We start from the raw sequence: 16,237 nt of genomic DNA on the forward strand, positions 1-16,237 counted from the left end.
CAGACGCCATGGTTAAAATTTATTGGGAGGTCTTGTGCAACAAACCCACACGCCCCACACACAAAAAGAGATGGGCCTTTTTGTGATAAGGAAAGTAAGGGGGAAACGCAGTGTGCTCATTAAATAGCTAATGCCCTTTAATCTTCTTTCATGAAGGGTGGCAAACAAATTTAGTTAATAACAACAATCAGGATGAACGCTGAACAGGTCATTTGGAAGTGCCCTCAGTCAGAAGTAATGCAGGAAACAAAACAAAGACCCCCGACCCCTGTAAGACCCATTTAGTTTCAGTGAAGTAATACACTTTCCCATTTAAGGAGCCCCCACCCATTAAGTCCAGACTCTAAAGTTACAATACTGCACCACTGAGTCTCATGTCCAGCTTTGGGGGGAAAGTTAACCCACAGCACAACGTGGACCGTCATGTCTACTCAGAAGTCTTACTGAATTTGGTGTGGTCAGGACTGCAGCCACAATCTGTTAGGGCAAAAAAAGAGGAAAAGGGAACCAGGAATCCTGTCCAGGGATGGCAGCATTAGTTAGCTGGGAGAAGGGAGCTGCCTGGATCTCTTTAAGCCTGGATCTCCTTGGCCTCTTCTGATTTATGGCGTTGCTTGCTTCTCTGATACGCTTCGGATGACCCAAGTGCAAAAAAGGCCTGGGCTTTGCAGCGGCAGCGGCAAGGAGTGGCATTCTGTTTAACTCCTGGAATGAGATCTGCAGGCCCTGTCCAGGCTAGCAAACTTTCTAGACTCAGTATGACCTCATTCCTGGGGAGCTCAAAACATTTAACTCTGGTGGTGGGGATTGTGAACTGACATGGGGTAAGAGAGGACAGGCTGTGTATGTACATCAGCTTTTGCTGAAGGGTCCTGCCAGACTAGGGGTTTTGTTTGTTTCGATCTGCAACAGGCATTGATTCAGCAATAGTGCATAAATGGTGAATTTATCCTGGGCTGTCCACACAGCCATTCTGCTTATTTATTTCCCAACTTTCCTCCCCAAAGCAGCCTAGCAGTTCTGTGATGCTCAAAGCAATGATTCTTCAACATCAACTTCGTTGGACTGGTCATGTTGTGCGGATGCCGGATGAGCGTCTTCCAAAGCAACTACTCTATTCCGAACTTAAAAATGGACAGCGTAATGCTGGTGGTCAACAAAAGAGGTTTAAAGACTGTCTCAAAGCAAATCTAAAAAAAAAGTAGTATACACAGATAACTGGGAAACACTAGCCTGCGAGCGCTCCAGTTGGAGAACAGACTTTACCAAAGGTGTCATGGGCTTTGAAGACACTCGAACTCAGGACGCAAGGGAGAAACGTGCTAAGAGGAAGGCACGCTTGGCAAACCCTCGTTGTGATCAACACCCTCCCAGAAACCTATGTCCCCCACTGTGGAAGGACGTGTGAATCCAGAATTGGCCTCCACAGCTACCTACGGACTCATTGTTAAAACCGTGTTTATGGAAACCGTGATCGCCAAAGAAGAAGAAAGCTTTCTCTACGTCACCACATTCATCGTTACCTGGAGGGGCACTTTTGCTCTATAGCACAACAAAAGTGAGATCGCACGCATGCACACGCACAACCCAAAACATTTGTGGTGTGAAATGTTACAAGATTTCAGCAGGAAGCTATGGGACATGCAGAGATTGGAAATGAAGCTGTATGTCTGATCTTGACACCTCAGAAGGCAGGAACAGTATTGAAAGCGCAGGTCATCGTGAATGCACAATGCAACGGGGCGTCTGGAAGGCCCCGAGGCTGCCAACAGGGATGAGAGATAAATCAGTTCCATTCACATTTTAATGGAAGCAGGCCCTAACAAACAAACAAACAAACAAAAACTGCACAAAAGAATAAATGTATTAGGGAAAAGTGCCTGCAAAAATGCATATGGTAGTGGAAATAACATACAAAAATGTGTTATATTAGGGGATACAGCTTTCAAATGAGCAAACGTACGGTGGGCAAGACTGCAGACAAAACCTATTAAGGAAAACATTAATTGATGTCAAGCCTTCCAAAAAAATAATAATCACCAACTTACTGCGGAAACAGGGCCAAACTAAACTTAAGATTAGAAAAATGTGAAACTGAGGGAAGTAGAAAAGGACAGGTTCATCCATCCCTAGCTGCCGGCCTTTCAGTTGGCTACTGAAGCTGTGTCTTTCACAGCCTTTCCCAGGAAATAACCATCACGGCCCCACAGTAACGGCTGCCATCCTAACCACTCTGCACCTGGGAGTGAGTAAGGCCCACTGGACTTGGCAGGACTTGCTTTTGAGTAGACACAGTGGGAAATGTTTTCCATTCGTTAATTCCTTTTAGCGGTTCTCAACCTGTGGGTCCCCAGATGTTGTTGGACTACAGCTCCCATCATCCCGGAGCTCTGGCCTTGCTAGCTAGGGGTGATGGGAGTTGTAGTCCAACAACATCTGGGGACCCACAGGTTGAGAAAGGCTGCTGTAGATCAAGCTGCTAGGAAAGGCACCAAAGCAGTTGGTGGGTTTGGTCTTTACCCCGGTCAGCTGGCAAAGCCGTATCTGAGGCCCTCTGTAACTGAGGCCACTGTCTCAGGCAGCGCAAAAGGGCAGGCGAGGCCAGGCTTGCTTCCCCGCTCTTAGGCTTCCCCCCATTTCCCCTAAACCAACCACACCCTACAGAATATTGCATTAATGCTGACAAGTCACACCACTCCCTCATATTGGCACCAGTTCCCCGATGCTGGTGGTACGGGGGCGAGACACAAGATGGATGCATGTTTTGGCAGAACAGATGGGGATCAAAGGCAGTGTCATCCCAAAGCGAAGCCGTTAGGGCCTTGGCGCCACCTCCCACCTTCGCAATTTCACCTTGAGGCCGCCCCCGCCCCGCTGGTGGGAATGTGGCCCCCCAGGCTGGAAAAAGCTCCTTGCCCCTGCGAGAAAATACAATCACTTTTCTGCACAGCCGGAGTCTCCGGAACCAAGAAAGGGAAGGGTTAACGCTGTTGCCTGCACCTGGGAAAGTGCTCTGGAGGCTGGGTGGGGCAGAAGCAGCAATGGAGATGTCTGGCTGCTGCCTTGATCTCCAACCGCATCCTTAGCTCAACGCTACGTTCCCACAGAAAGATGCAGAACACCTGGATTTTTACCCTGGCTCAGGTAAGGGAATGGGGCCCAATAGGCATGGGGAAGGTGGCCGGGAGCCAAGTTAGGTGCTGAGTACCCACAGGTCTTTAAATGCAGGGAAATTAGAAAGCCATAACTTCTAGAGTCCTGGGGGAGAAAATTGATTCAGTCCACATTTGAAGGTGAATCTTATCAAATCTGCACTTTTCGAAACCATCCGAGGACTGGAACGCAGCTAGCTACCCACAGAAACAACCTGAATTTTGCAATGCAGCTCTTTAGCCAAGTAATGCGCACAGAAATATATTGGTTTAAAAGAGCTCATAAAAATAAATGTATTAGTGGAAATAACACACAAAAGGCATTGCATTAGGAGAAATCGCTTGCAAAAATGTGCTGCGCACAAACATGTTTAGTAGGGAAAATCTGCACTCAAATACTGAAGGATTTAGAAATGTGGAAAACTGGATTTATGACTGGAAATAGTGTATGAGAAACTGGGAGAACCCTAAGGCACACATCCTTCCATCCCCCGTCCTGGGTTATTTTCCCTCCAAAAAAAAGGGCTGCTGCCCCTTTTTCCTGGCATGTCATATTATTATTATTATTATTATTATTATTATTATTATTATTATTACTACTACTACTACTACAGTGGTACCTCGGGTTAAGAACTTAATTCGTTCCGGAGGTCCATTCTTAACCTGAAACTGTTCTTAACCTGAAGCACAACTTTAGCTAATGGGGCCTCCCGCTGCCAACGCAGCATGATTTGTGTTCTCATCCTGAAGCAAAGTTCTTAACCTGAGGTACTATTTCTGGGTTAGCGGAGTCTGTAACCTGAAGCGTATGTAACCCGAGGTACCACTGTACACCTCCACATAAGCCCGCATTTCCTTTCGACATGTGAAGCCTCTTAGTAGGCTAAGAAACCTGTCCAGAAATCTGATGCAAGTAGGGTTGCCACCTTTGGTCGGGCAACATACAGTGGTACCTCGGGTTAAGTACTTAATTCGTTCTGGAGGTCCGTTCTTAACCTGAAACTGTTCTTAACCTGAAGCACCACTTTAAGCTAATGGGGCCTCCTGCTGCCGCCGCGCCACCAGAGCACGATTTCTGTTCTCATCCTGAAGCAAAGTTCTTAACCCGAGGTACTATTTCTGGGTTGGCGGAGTCTGTAACCTGAAGCGTCTATAACCTGAAGTGCCTGTAACCCGAGGTACCGATGTATTATTATTATTATTATTATTATTATTATTATTATTATTATTATTATTATCGTATTTTTCGCCCTATAAGACACACTTTCCCCCCTCCAAAAATGAAGGGGAAATGTGTGTGCGTCCTATGGGGCGAATGCAGGCTTTCGCTGAAGCCTGGAGAGCGAGGGGGGTCAGTGCGCACCCACCCCTCTCGCTCTCCAGGCTTCAGGAAGCTATCCGCTAGCCGTGGGAGACCCAGCTCTCCAGGGCTAGCGGAGACCTTGCCGGCACCCAAAAGCTTGGGGCGCGCTGAGCTCCGCACGCCCCAAGCTTCGGGATTAGCGCAGCGGTCCGCTAGCCCTGGGAGAGCCGCGCAAAGTTGTGGGGCTCTCCCACGGCTAGCGGAGACCTTGCCAGCACCCAGAAGCTTGGGGCGCGCTGAGCTCCGCATGCCCCAAGCTTCGGGATTAGCGCAGCGGTCCGCTAGCCCTGGGAGAGCCGCGCAACATCGCGGGGATCTCCCACGGCTAGTGGAGACCTTGCCGGCACCCAGAAGCTTGGGGCGCGCTGAGCTCCGCACGCCCCAAACTTCGGGTTTAGCACAGCGCACCTGGGGGGGGGAAATAAATTTTCCCCCTTTATTTCCCCCCCAAAAAACTAGGTGCGTCCTATGGGCCGGTGCGTCCTATGGGGCGAAAAATATGGTATTATTATTATTACCATTAGCATGCTCTTCCATTTTGGCTGCTCTTCCAGAAACACACCTGGATGGGCGTTCTCCTCCCCAGGGTGTGTAACCAGAAGCCGCAGTCTGGGGGAAAGGTGAGCTGGCCTGCTGCTGTGGCTGGCCTGGGAAGCTGCACCCAGCCCACAGGAAGCCTGTTCCCAGGGCACTCCTCAAGTACGATGGCTGGGAAGAAGCTTGAACTGCTAGCTCCCCTCCCTTCCCCAGCAGTTATGCAGCCCTGGCCCTGCAACAGCGCCTCCTTTCCACAAGGAGAGGCTGTTGCAGGATCACACAGGCCTGGGAACTTCTGCAGTTGTCACATTCCCGATGCCATAACCCCACGGCATGGGATCCCCATGCAAAGTCCTGAAGGTCTGTGCTGGAACGCACGGCCACGTCACACTGCCGTGCCTGAATATTTGCTTTGCGTGTTTGCACAACCTTGCCGGGCAGGTCTACTAACTTCACGCCTCTCCAGTCCAAGCAACCTGCACTGGAGATGGCGATCAAAGCCAGGAAGGGGTGGGAAAGGAACATTTCCTGCGTTTGAGGCCCCTAGCCAGGCGCACCGGTGCCCCCTGGAACCGGAAGTCACAAGGGCACGGCCAACAGTGATGTGGCCAAGTTGCCTTGGTTTTCTTCGCTTCCTCCTCCCTTTTAATGATGCCATGGACATTGCAGTTTTACAAAGGCTTTTAAGAAAGGTAAAGGGACCCCTGACAGTTAAGTCCAGTTGCAAACGACTCTGGGGTTGCGGCGCTCATCTCGTTTTACTGGCCGAGGGAGCCGACATTTGTCCGCAGACAGTTTTTCCAGGTCATGTGGCCAGCATGACTAACTAAGCTGCTTCTGGTGAAACCAGAGCAGTGCACGGAAACGCCATTTACCTTCCTGCCAAAGCGCTCCCTATTTATCTACTTGCACTTTTTGAAGTGCTTTTGAACTGTTAGGTCGGAAGGAGCTGGACTGAGCAACGGGAGCTCACACCGGTCGTGGGGATTCGAACCGCCGACCTTCCGATCGGCAAGCCCTAGGCTCTGTGGTTTAGACCACAGCGCCACCCACGTCCCTACAAAGGCACCTCACTAAACTCAAAAGTGCCTCACCTTTGCTCACCTGGGGTCTTGCTGTCACAATTGCTTCTCTACCTGTCCTGGTTCTCTCCCTATCCTCTTTCCTTTGCAAAGAAACAGAGGATACCAAAACCCTGCAATTTTATTAATATGGTACTCAGCACTTAAGTGTCTTGTCTTAGTTCAGTAGGGGGTCTCTGCTGTCACAATTTCTAGTGTGGCTTCACGTCACAGCGTGGAATAAAATGAAGAAATAGAAAGTAGACTAGGGCCTGGGAGACCAGGGTTAAAATCACCACTCAGCCATGAAACTCACCACGTGACTGTGGGCCTGTTACTATCCCTCAACCTAGGGACTCATGATGGCATGGGTGGAAGCATCATCCTGAAAAAATAAATACAGTGGTTCCTCGGGTTAAGTACTTAATTCGTTCTGGAGGTCCATTCTTAACCTGAAACTGTTCTTAACCTGAAGTACCACTTTAGCTAATGGGGCCTCCCGCTGCTGCGCGATTTCTGTTCTCACCCTGAAGCAAAGTTCTTAACCTGAGGTATTATTTCTGGGTTAGAGGAGTCTGTAACCTGAAGCGTCTGTAACCTGAAGCTTATGTAACCTGAGGTACCACTGTAATAGCAAAATAAAAAAGTCTCTCTCCGGTATGCCTGTCCCAGATTTTGAATTAGGGAAAAGGGGCAGGTCTGGAATCATGATTTTTTTTTAAAAAAAACCTACCTAAAAATGTAAGGGAAAAAAAGAATCTTGAACACAACCAGGATATTTAGGCATACCAAGACTGGACTTTTACATGAGGGTCCTGGTCAAATCCAGTGTGGGCTGTCTGCTCTGCTGAGACAAGCTTGCCTGGGTGGGGCTATGGAGGCAGTGTGCAATCCATGCTCCCAGAGTACATATAGTCTCCACACACCGAGTTTTGCGCGCGCACACACACACACACACACACAATCCTACACCTCAGCTGATTTGTGCAGTTCAGCTCAGGAGGGGAGGTTATTCCCCCCCCCCAACTCAATAAATGATCAATTTGATAACTGGAATAGAGGGGTTCTGCACCCCCTTCAAGGCACCCCACCCTATCATGTATCTACTTTTAAAGAAATGGTTTTTGTCACCACTGCCAAAATCGGTAGTGAGGTGGGGAGTGAGAAAAAGTCTGCCAACTGTGGGGTTAGCCACCTCGAGGCAAGATGTAGTTTGTTGCTGCTGATAGCATTGCAAGACACCGCTGCACTCCTATAAACTATCTCCTACATGTTTTGAATTGTCCCCTTCCCCACCAAAAAGCAAACATGAGAACTAGAAACTTGTGTGGAAGACAACACTGGAAGACAACACTGTCAAAATCCAGCTCCCTGTTTCAAAAGCCAGATTTGAATTGACATGCTGCATTCTTGTGAATTGCGAAGGCATTCTGCATCCAGGCATAGTACTGTATAGGTGAACTGTCAGGTGTGCTGAATGTGAGTCCACAGCATCAGGAGGAGAAACAGAGCAGCTGTGCAGAAATGCATCCAGATTCCCAGGAACAGAGACTGAATTGTGAGGCAATCTTTGTGTTGAAGATGCAGTCAATGGAAGAATCAAGGCACTTAAGCTTTTGGCATATAGATGGAAAAATAACACACTTCATTTTTTAAGCATGTTAGGTAAAGGTACCCCTGCCCGACAGGGCCAGTCGTGACCGACTCTAGGGTTGTGTGCTCATCTCGCTCAAGAGGCCAGGAGCCGGCGCTGTCCGAAGACACTTCCGGGTCACGTGGCCAGCGTGACGAAGCTGCATCTGGCGAGCCAGCACCAGCGCCGCACACGGAAACGCCGTCTACCTTCCCGCTATAAAGCGGTCCCTATTTATCTACTTGCACTTAGGGGTGCTTTCGAACTGCTAGGTTGGCAGGAGCTGGAACCAAACGACGGGAGCTCACCCCGCCGCGAGGATTCGAACCGCCGACCTTACAATCAGAAAGTCTTAGGCACTGAGGTTTTACCCACAGCGGCACCTGCGTCCCTTTTAAGCATGTTAAAGGTAAAGGTACCCCTGCCCGTACGGGCCAGTCGTGTCCGACTCTAGGGTTGTGCGCCCATCTCACTCAAGAGGCCAGGGGCCAGCACTGTCCGCAGACACTTCCGGGTCACGTGGCCAGCATGACAAGCTGCATCTGGCGAGCCAGCGCAGCACACGGAAACGCCGTCTACCTTCCCGCTATAAAGCGGTCCCTATTTATCTACTTGCACTTAGGGGTGCTTTCGAACTGCTAGGTTGGCAGGAGCTGGGACCAAACGATGGGAGCTCACCCCGCCGCGGGGATTCGAACCGCCGACCTTTCGATCAGAAAGTCCTAGGCACTGAGGTTTTACCCACAGCGGCACCCGCGTCCCTTTTAAGCATGTTACAGAACACTTGATGCCTGCTTTATCTAAGGTAAACAAAACCAGAAAAGTCCTACTCTTTCCAATGCCAAAAATAGGATAATTTTGTGTACGTGCTGCACAAAAACTAATGCACAAAAACAAGCAAGGTGAGCCCTGTGTTTAAGGCACTCAACCTGACTCCCCCTTTCACTAAGAGGAATGGTCCAGGCCTTTCAAAACAAGGACAGCAAAGTATTTCCTAAGATCTTTCCATTTGGAGTTACTAACCAACATTTGCATTTTGCTAAAAACTACATACGGTAGGTTCTTTTGGGGTGACATTTAGAGAAGCATTTAAATCACTTGCAGCTTAATGAGGAAAAGTTATTGACAGTCTTTGTCAGAAGGCGCCGAGGGACCACCTTTGAATTAAAAAAGTATTGCTCAATTCACACCAGAAGCTAAAGGGGGAAAAAAGAAAAAAGGAACACACAGCTTAAGTTATGCAATCTTATGAACACTTGCTTCCTAGTAAGCCACACTGTGTTTGAGGGGGCTTACTTCCAGGAAAAGCGTGCACAGATTTGCAGCCTTAAAGCTTTCATTTAGTAGGTTAATCTACCCAGGAATGTGTGCAGCCCGACTCCAAAACTGTGCCATATTGAAATCAACAACACAAACCAAAAACTCCAGCCAGAGAGGCAGGTGGGCATCAGCTGCTCCTTTGCTGGAGCAAGGTGCCCTCCCATCCCCCGTCCAATAGCATGAAGTGATTTTCATTTAAATTGCTGCTAAAAAGGAAGGAATTATGGTGAATTTGAATTATGGTGCTGGAGGAGACTCTTGAGAGTCCCATGGACTGCAAGAAGATCAAACCTCTCCATTCTGAAGGAAATCAGCCCTAAGTGCTCACTGGAAGGACAGATCCTCAAACTGAGGCTCCAATACTTTGGCCACCTCATGAGAAGAGAAGACTCCCTGGAAAAGACCCTGATGTTGGGAAAGATGGAGGGCACAAGGAGAAGGGGACGACAGAGGACAAGATGGTTGGACAGTGTTCTCGAAGCTACCAGCATGAGTTTGACCAAACTGCGGGAGGCAGTGGAAGACAGGAGTGCCTGGCGTGCTCTGGTCCAGGGGGTCACAAAGAGTCGGACACGACTAAATGACTAAACAACAACAACAACAAGGAAGGAAGGAAGGAAGGAAGGAAGGAAGGAAGGAAGGAAGCTCTGTTTCAAGAGCAGTTTCAATTAAAGTTCTGGCAGGTGGGTGGGACAACCCACCTGTCAATCACCGGACATCATGATGGCATCAGTTACCGTAATTGATATGAGGCTGTCCTGTCCTCCCTTATCAAAGTTGGCCCAGATAACGATCCGGCCCCTGGGCCAAAAAGTTTCCTCACCCCTGGAGGAACAAAACAAAACAGATTCCCAGAAACCTGAAGTGTGCCTGCCAGCAGATACAATGACCGTCACTAGAATTAAGTTGTTCGCTCCTCAGATATGGTTGTTTTACTGGGTTTGCGTACTGTTATTTGATTGTATTCAATGCTTTTTTAAAAAAATAAAATGTTCCAGTACTCACCATGAAGTTGATACTGTAAGCGCCAGACTTTTAATGTTGGGGGTGCCGGTACAGTGGTACCTCGGGTTAAGAACTTAATTTGTTCTGGAGGTCTGTTCTTAACCTGAAACTGTTCTTAACCTGAAGCACCACTTTAGCTAATGGGGCCTCCCACTGCCGCTGCGCAATTTCTGTTCTCATCCTGAAGCAAAGTTCTTAACCCGAGGTAATATTTCTGGGTTAGAGGAGTCTGTAACCTGAAGCGTATGTAACCTGAAGCGTATGTAAACTGAGGTACCACTGTACTGCAAACCCTTGAGTACCCCCAGGAAAAAACCTGATGGTCTTGTATTGTTTTGAAACTGTATTAACTGTTGGTTACCTCAGTAACTTAGACCAGCCTGCCCCCAACCTGCTGCCCTCGAAGGGCTGATGGGCAGTGCGGTCAAAACACCTAGAGGCAACTAATGAATATAATGAGCAAACAGGCAAGCAAAACAAATGCAGGTTTGCACAACACAGTTCTGCATCCGGAACATGGATTTCCTTGGTGTGGAACTTAGGGTATGTTATTAGTATTATTATTGGTTAAACTTGTACACTGCCCTTAATCAAAAGATCACAAGGGGGTTCACAACATAAAAATACAAAAGTACATACTAGTAACAAGGAACAAGAGCAAAAACAAACTCACAACCACCACCCCCAACACATTTAAAAGGCCATAGAATGTTTCATCAGCCAAAGACCTGACTGAATAGGAACTTTTTTGCAGGGCATAAAGATATGTAAGGAAGGTGCCAGGCAAGCCTCCCTGGGGAGAGCATGCCATAAGTGGGAAGCCACCACAGAAAAGGCCCGTTCTCGTGTTGCCACCCTCCAGACCTCTCGTAGAGGAGGCACGTTTTGTGTAAAGTCATACCTTGGGTTACAGATGCTTCAGGTTGCGTTTTTTCGGATTACGGACCCGCCGAAACCCGGAAGTACCAGAACGGGTTACTTCCTAGTTTTGGGGGGTCGTGCATGCACAGAAGTGCTAAATCGTGCTTTGCACATGCGCAGAAGCACCGAATCACAACCCGCGTGTGTGCAGATGCGCCGCTGCGGGTTGCAAACATGCATCCCACACAGATCACATTCGCAACCCGAGCATCCACTGTATTAATGTGCATAGTCCAATTAACAGAGACACACACACTGACATGACACATACAGCCATCCTCTCCCCTCCTCACCCCAGATCAACACATGGCAAAGCACCATGGGGTGGGAGCGAGGGGTAATGGAGGAGGAAGAGGAAGCCAAGAGCTGTCTGTGGCAGCAGCAAAGTGAAGTTCAAGAGGGGAGGACATGTTTAAAAAGCACCACTGCCAAACCAAGCACAAGTCCTGAAACATGTGCAAATTTCACAGCCTCCCACATCCATTTGCTATCTTATGCACAGAGCACTCAGCAATGAGCAGCAGCTGTCTGGGGCCCAATACCAGCATCTGTGCCAGCCCTGCTGCTGCCTGAACCAGTTCCCACATGCCTTGTTTCCCAGCCAAGCCCTTCACAAAGGAAGCCACAGCTATTCTGGTCACCATCCGGATGGGGGTGCTGGGAAACGACGAAATTGCTTCCAGCTGCCTCCGGCCCCCTTCCTCCTTCCGTTTCCCCCATGCAATTGTGGGCACATGCGCTCGGCCAGAAGGACTTGCGCCACTCAGGGCCGAACCCGGGAGAAGACGACATGCGCTCTCCTTCTCTGAAGCAGCGGGAAACAGGAGACATTAAGACCAGCTGTGTGGAAAAGCTCCCCTTCCATTGCCACTCTCCCTAGTAGGGACTGCAGGCCCAGTTCTCTGTCCCAGGAGACGACACGCAAAGCCTTCGTGCCTAAAGATAAAAACAGGGTGATCTGCGTGGGCTCCAAGCCTGGGGAAAGATTGCAAATGGGAAAAGGGCACGGACACGTGGGCACTGATATATGAGCAATCCTGCCAGGATTCAGGGGTGGGGGAGATGGGACTGACTGAGACACACAGAGTTTGGTCCCTTTCCAGGTGGTTCCAAAATGATCCTGGCTGGCTTAAGAGGCATGGAATGGTATCCATGGCCTCTAGGGACCAATGGCCCTAATCCACAGGCAGACTGACAACCTTGCAACCACTGAGCCCAGGCTGTAACTTGCAGGAATCAGGAAAGAATGCTACTCTGAGGCCCGTCACAGCTGTTCTACCCATTGCGTGCTTCTCGTTTGACAACAACACCAGCGCCATGTAGGCGAAAAAGGGCTGCCAAAGATCTGACACCAGAGTTACAATGCCCACATCGCCTCACGCCCAACCCTTTTCAGTGGAATCTGCTCCGTCACAGCACTCAGGTGCCAGCCAAGGGCTGGTTCACACATGCACACTCAGGGCTGCAGGATCCAGGGTTGTCTTGCACCGAGCGCCATCACACTGGAAACCACAGACAGAACTCTTAGCTTCCCCTCACATCCTTTCAGACACAAGGATGTCTCCGATGGGAGTCAGTTCACACATTCGGTAGCCAGTCACCAAGGGAGGAGATGTGTGCAGATATATTACAGGTGCATGTGTGAACTGGCAGTTCCTCCGGGCAATACTTGAACTGCGGTGGTTCCCATTTCAGAATGAGGAAAGGGGTTGATAAGCATCCAGGTTTAAAAATAAATATCATCCTAAATCAGAGACACAGGATGATCAGATGGAAGCAGGGAAAGAGAAGGAAGTCTGCGGCAGCCCAAAATATTTGGTACTTGCTGCAGAAAATACAAAATGTAATTAATTAAAAAACCAACATTTTGCTGCCTTTTCATCCTACCCAGAAGTCTGCCATTTTAGCCTGCCTAAGAGACTGGACAAATGTCACCCTCTGAAAAGCTGCAGAAACAACCCCTTTTACTGATCATATGACAAAATGCTTGAAGGATATTAAGGGTTAATTCATCCATGCCAAGTACAGCAATCCTAATGTTTAAGAGGCCAAACACCTGCCCTCTCAATCTTCACTCAACTTGGTAGCTTAAAGGGGGGGGTGGACTGGGTGGATCCAAGGAGTGATTTAATGTTTCATTGGAGTAATGGGAGGTCCCTTCTTAAGCGGACCTCCCCCTGGACCCAGAAGTGTTTCACAACCGTCACCCAGTGGCAAATATCCTCTTTTTGGGGCAAGGTATTCAAAGCAGTGGTTGCAGCCCAGCTTCAGGTATGCTCAGACCCATTTCAGGCTGGTTTCGCTGAAAATACCTTGTTCATTCTGCTTGATGGCATTTGGAGAGAGAGATGGGGAAGTGTGACCACGAGATCCTTCTAGAAAGTGGGTGTTGTGGGTGCTACACTGCGGTCCCACTCCTACCTTCAAAGCCCTTTTCAGAAAACAATTATGGGGGAGGAGGAGAGGAGGCAAGGTGTTCTGCACCTTGGGAACCACCCTATGGCACCCCAAAGGCTCCGTCTCGTCCCCCATGCTATTTAACATCTGCCCGAAGCCACTGGGACCTGTCATCAGATTTGGGATGAGGTGCCATCAGGAGGCAGTTGGCACCCAGCTCCACCCCTCTGTTCCATCTGAATGGGAAGTGGTTCAGTGCTTGGAGGAGGTGACCACATGGATTTGGGTCATATGCTGCAAGTTCTTGTGTCCAAGAATTAAGGAAATGGCACCCCCACCTGGAAATAGCAGGTCTAAACCACAGAGCCTTGGGCTTGCCAATCAGAAGGCTGGTGGTTCGAATCCCTGCGACGGGGTGAGCTCCCGTTGTACGGTCCCAGCTCCTGCCAACCTAGCAGTTCGAAAGCACGTCAAAGTACAAGTAGATAAATAGGTCAGGGGTCACGGACGACTCTGGGGTTGCGGCGTTCATCTCGCTTTATTGGCCAAGGGAGCCGGGGTACAGCTTCCGGGTCATGTGACCAGCATGACTAAGCCGCTTCTGGCGAACCAGAGCAGCACACGGAAACGCCTCTTACCTTCCCGCCGTAGCAGTGCCTATTTATCTACTTGTACTTCGTGCTTTCAAACTGCTAGGTTGGCAGGAGCTGGGACTGAGCAACGGGAGCTCACCCCGTAACGGGGATTCAAACCACGACCTTCGTGACCGACTCTGGGGTTGCGGCGCTCATCTCGCTTTATTGGCCGAGGGAGCCAGCGTACAGCTTCCGGGTCATGTGGCCAGCATGACTAAGCCGCTTCTGGCAAACCAGAGCAGCGCACGGAAACGCCATTTACCTTCCCGCCGGAGCGGTACCTATTTATCTACTTGCACTTTGACGTGCTTTTGAACTGCTAGGTTGGCAGGAGCAGGGACCGAGTAGCGCCCCCTAAACTGTGAGATTCACTTCTCACAAAGATGCATGTGTCACCTTCATGGTATAGCAGGCATGTTCAAAGTCTGTTTTGGAGGCCTAATCCGGCCCGCTGGTCGATTTAATCCAGCCCCTGTGGCAGTATATGACCTGGGGTAAAATTGTAAAAAAAAAAAAAAGTTCAACATGCATGTTCACTTCATCAAACATGGCCCTCTTTGAAAAAAGTTTGGGCACCCTGTGGTATGGTATTCGACATTTATTGAAGATGCATCTCTTTGCTTTGGCCTTTCACAGATGAGTTTTATTTTTTAGGCCCCACCCTATTCTTCAGATGCAAATTGTTTCAACTGTTTACTAATCTGTTGCAAATTGATTTTAATATTGTATTATTATCTCAGGTTAAGTATTTAATTCATTCCGGAGGTCTGTTCTTAACCTGAAACTGTTCTTAACCTGAAGCACCACTTTAGCTAATGGGGCCTCCTGCTGCTGCCTCGCTGCCAGAGCACGATTTCTGTTCTTATCCTGAAGCAAAGTTCTTAACCTGAAGCACTATATCTGGATTAGCGGAGTGTATAACCTGAAGCGTATGTAACCTGAGGTACCACTGCATTGTCGCAACTCATTTCTGAGACCTCATAGTGGAGGGCGGATAAGAAATCCGATCTGTAAATAAATAAGACACCCCTGGAACAGGTGAAAGGCTTCCCCAGATCCTTTGGAATTGCTCTTCTCAGCTTCCACAACAAGATCCCACCCTCCACTGAGGGAGATCCCAAACGGCTCAGGGCCACTTCATGAGGACTAGCTACCCTTACAGCAAAATCCTAACAAAGCAGGACTACTCTGAAGCAAAAACAGCTCAAACTCCCTAAAAAGAGGGTTGGATTGCAGTTTACGATCTTTAAATATGGGGCCACACTGTAAGGAAGTAATGATTACAGGACATGATCCAGCAAAAAATTAGCCACTTTTGCATTGCAACGGGACTTTATTAATGTTGGTTGATTGCACCCCAATTTTTTAGCCTTTCAGATCCATACATAAAGCGGGAATTCTAATCCATTTTGCAGGAGGATGTACAACCAGGAGTTTGCAACTGAGGACAATAAGCACGATGCTGTGGTTTTAAAACCGCATTGACGTTTGGTTTTTTACACTCAAGAGAAGTGAATAATAAACAGATATATGTGCTGCTGCCCAGGAGCAGTCGTTCTTGCCCGCTGACCCACACTCTACTCCTAGTCCCCTCCATGCCCCTTTCCTCAAACTGTGCAGAATTTGAATCCAGGACACCTGGCTTGTTAACACACACAAATGGGTACTCTACAACATTACTTTTTTGTGCTGCTGCTACCGCCTCGTTTCTGCATGGATTATTATTATCCCCCCCCCCCCCTTAAACTCTGATGAGATCCGATCGCAGGCCCGGAGACACCTCCCGGGGCCCCGTCCGCCTGCATCGCCTTTGGGAGCCCACGTGGCAACGGCAGCGCCTCTGGGCACCACAACAAACCCCTTTCACACGGGTCTGGAGCGACACGCGAGCAGAGCCTGACGAGCTGGTCTCCCCTCCTCCTTGCAAGCCGCCGCTTCCCTGCAGAGGCCTCCAAAGGGGGGGGGGGTTCCTCTCGGTTTAACCCCTGCGCTGCCAGCAAAGCCCACCGACCAGGACCCGGCCTGCCCACGATGCGCGCCGCCACCCACCACGATCCGCCTCCTCCCAACTAACCCCTCTTCTGGCCACATCTTGATCCTCGCCCGCCGACCCACCCCAAACTTGGGAGTTTTGTTCCAAGGGCGATTTCCTTCCCTCCCGTCGCAACTCCGGCAATGCCCGACGGATCGGGCTCTTGCGCCCATCGGGGCCT

The 16,237-nt window shown here is 49.4% G+C and overlaps 1 protein-coding gene across 1 annotated transcript in view; it reads right to left on the reverse strand.

The window, feature by feature from the left end:
* SLC38A5 (solute carrier family 38 member 5) overlaps positions 1–16,237 on the reverse strand; it is a 56,447-nt gene that overhangs the window by 39,037 nt on the left and 1,173 nt on the right. The gene's annotated exons all lie outside the window — the stretch shown is intronic.

This window comes from Podarcis muralis, chromosome 17 (assembly GCF_964188315.1).
Source record: "Podarcis muralis chromosome 17, rPodMur119.hap1.1, whole genome shotgun sequence".
In the NCBI taxonomy this organism is placed as follows: Eukaryota; Metazoa; Chordata; class Lepidosauria; order Squamata; family Lacertidae; genus Podarcis; species Podarcis muralis.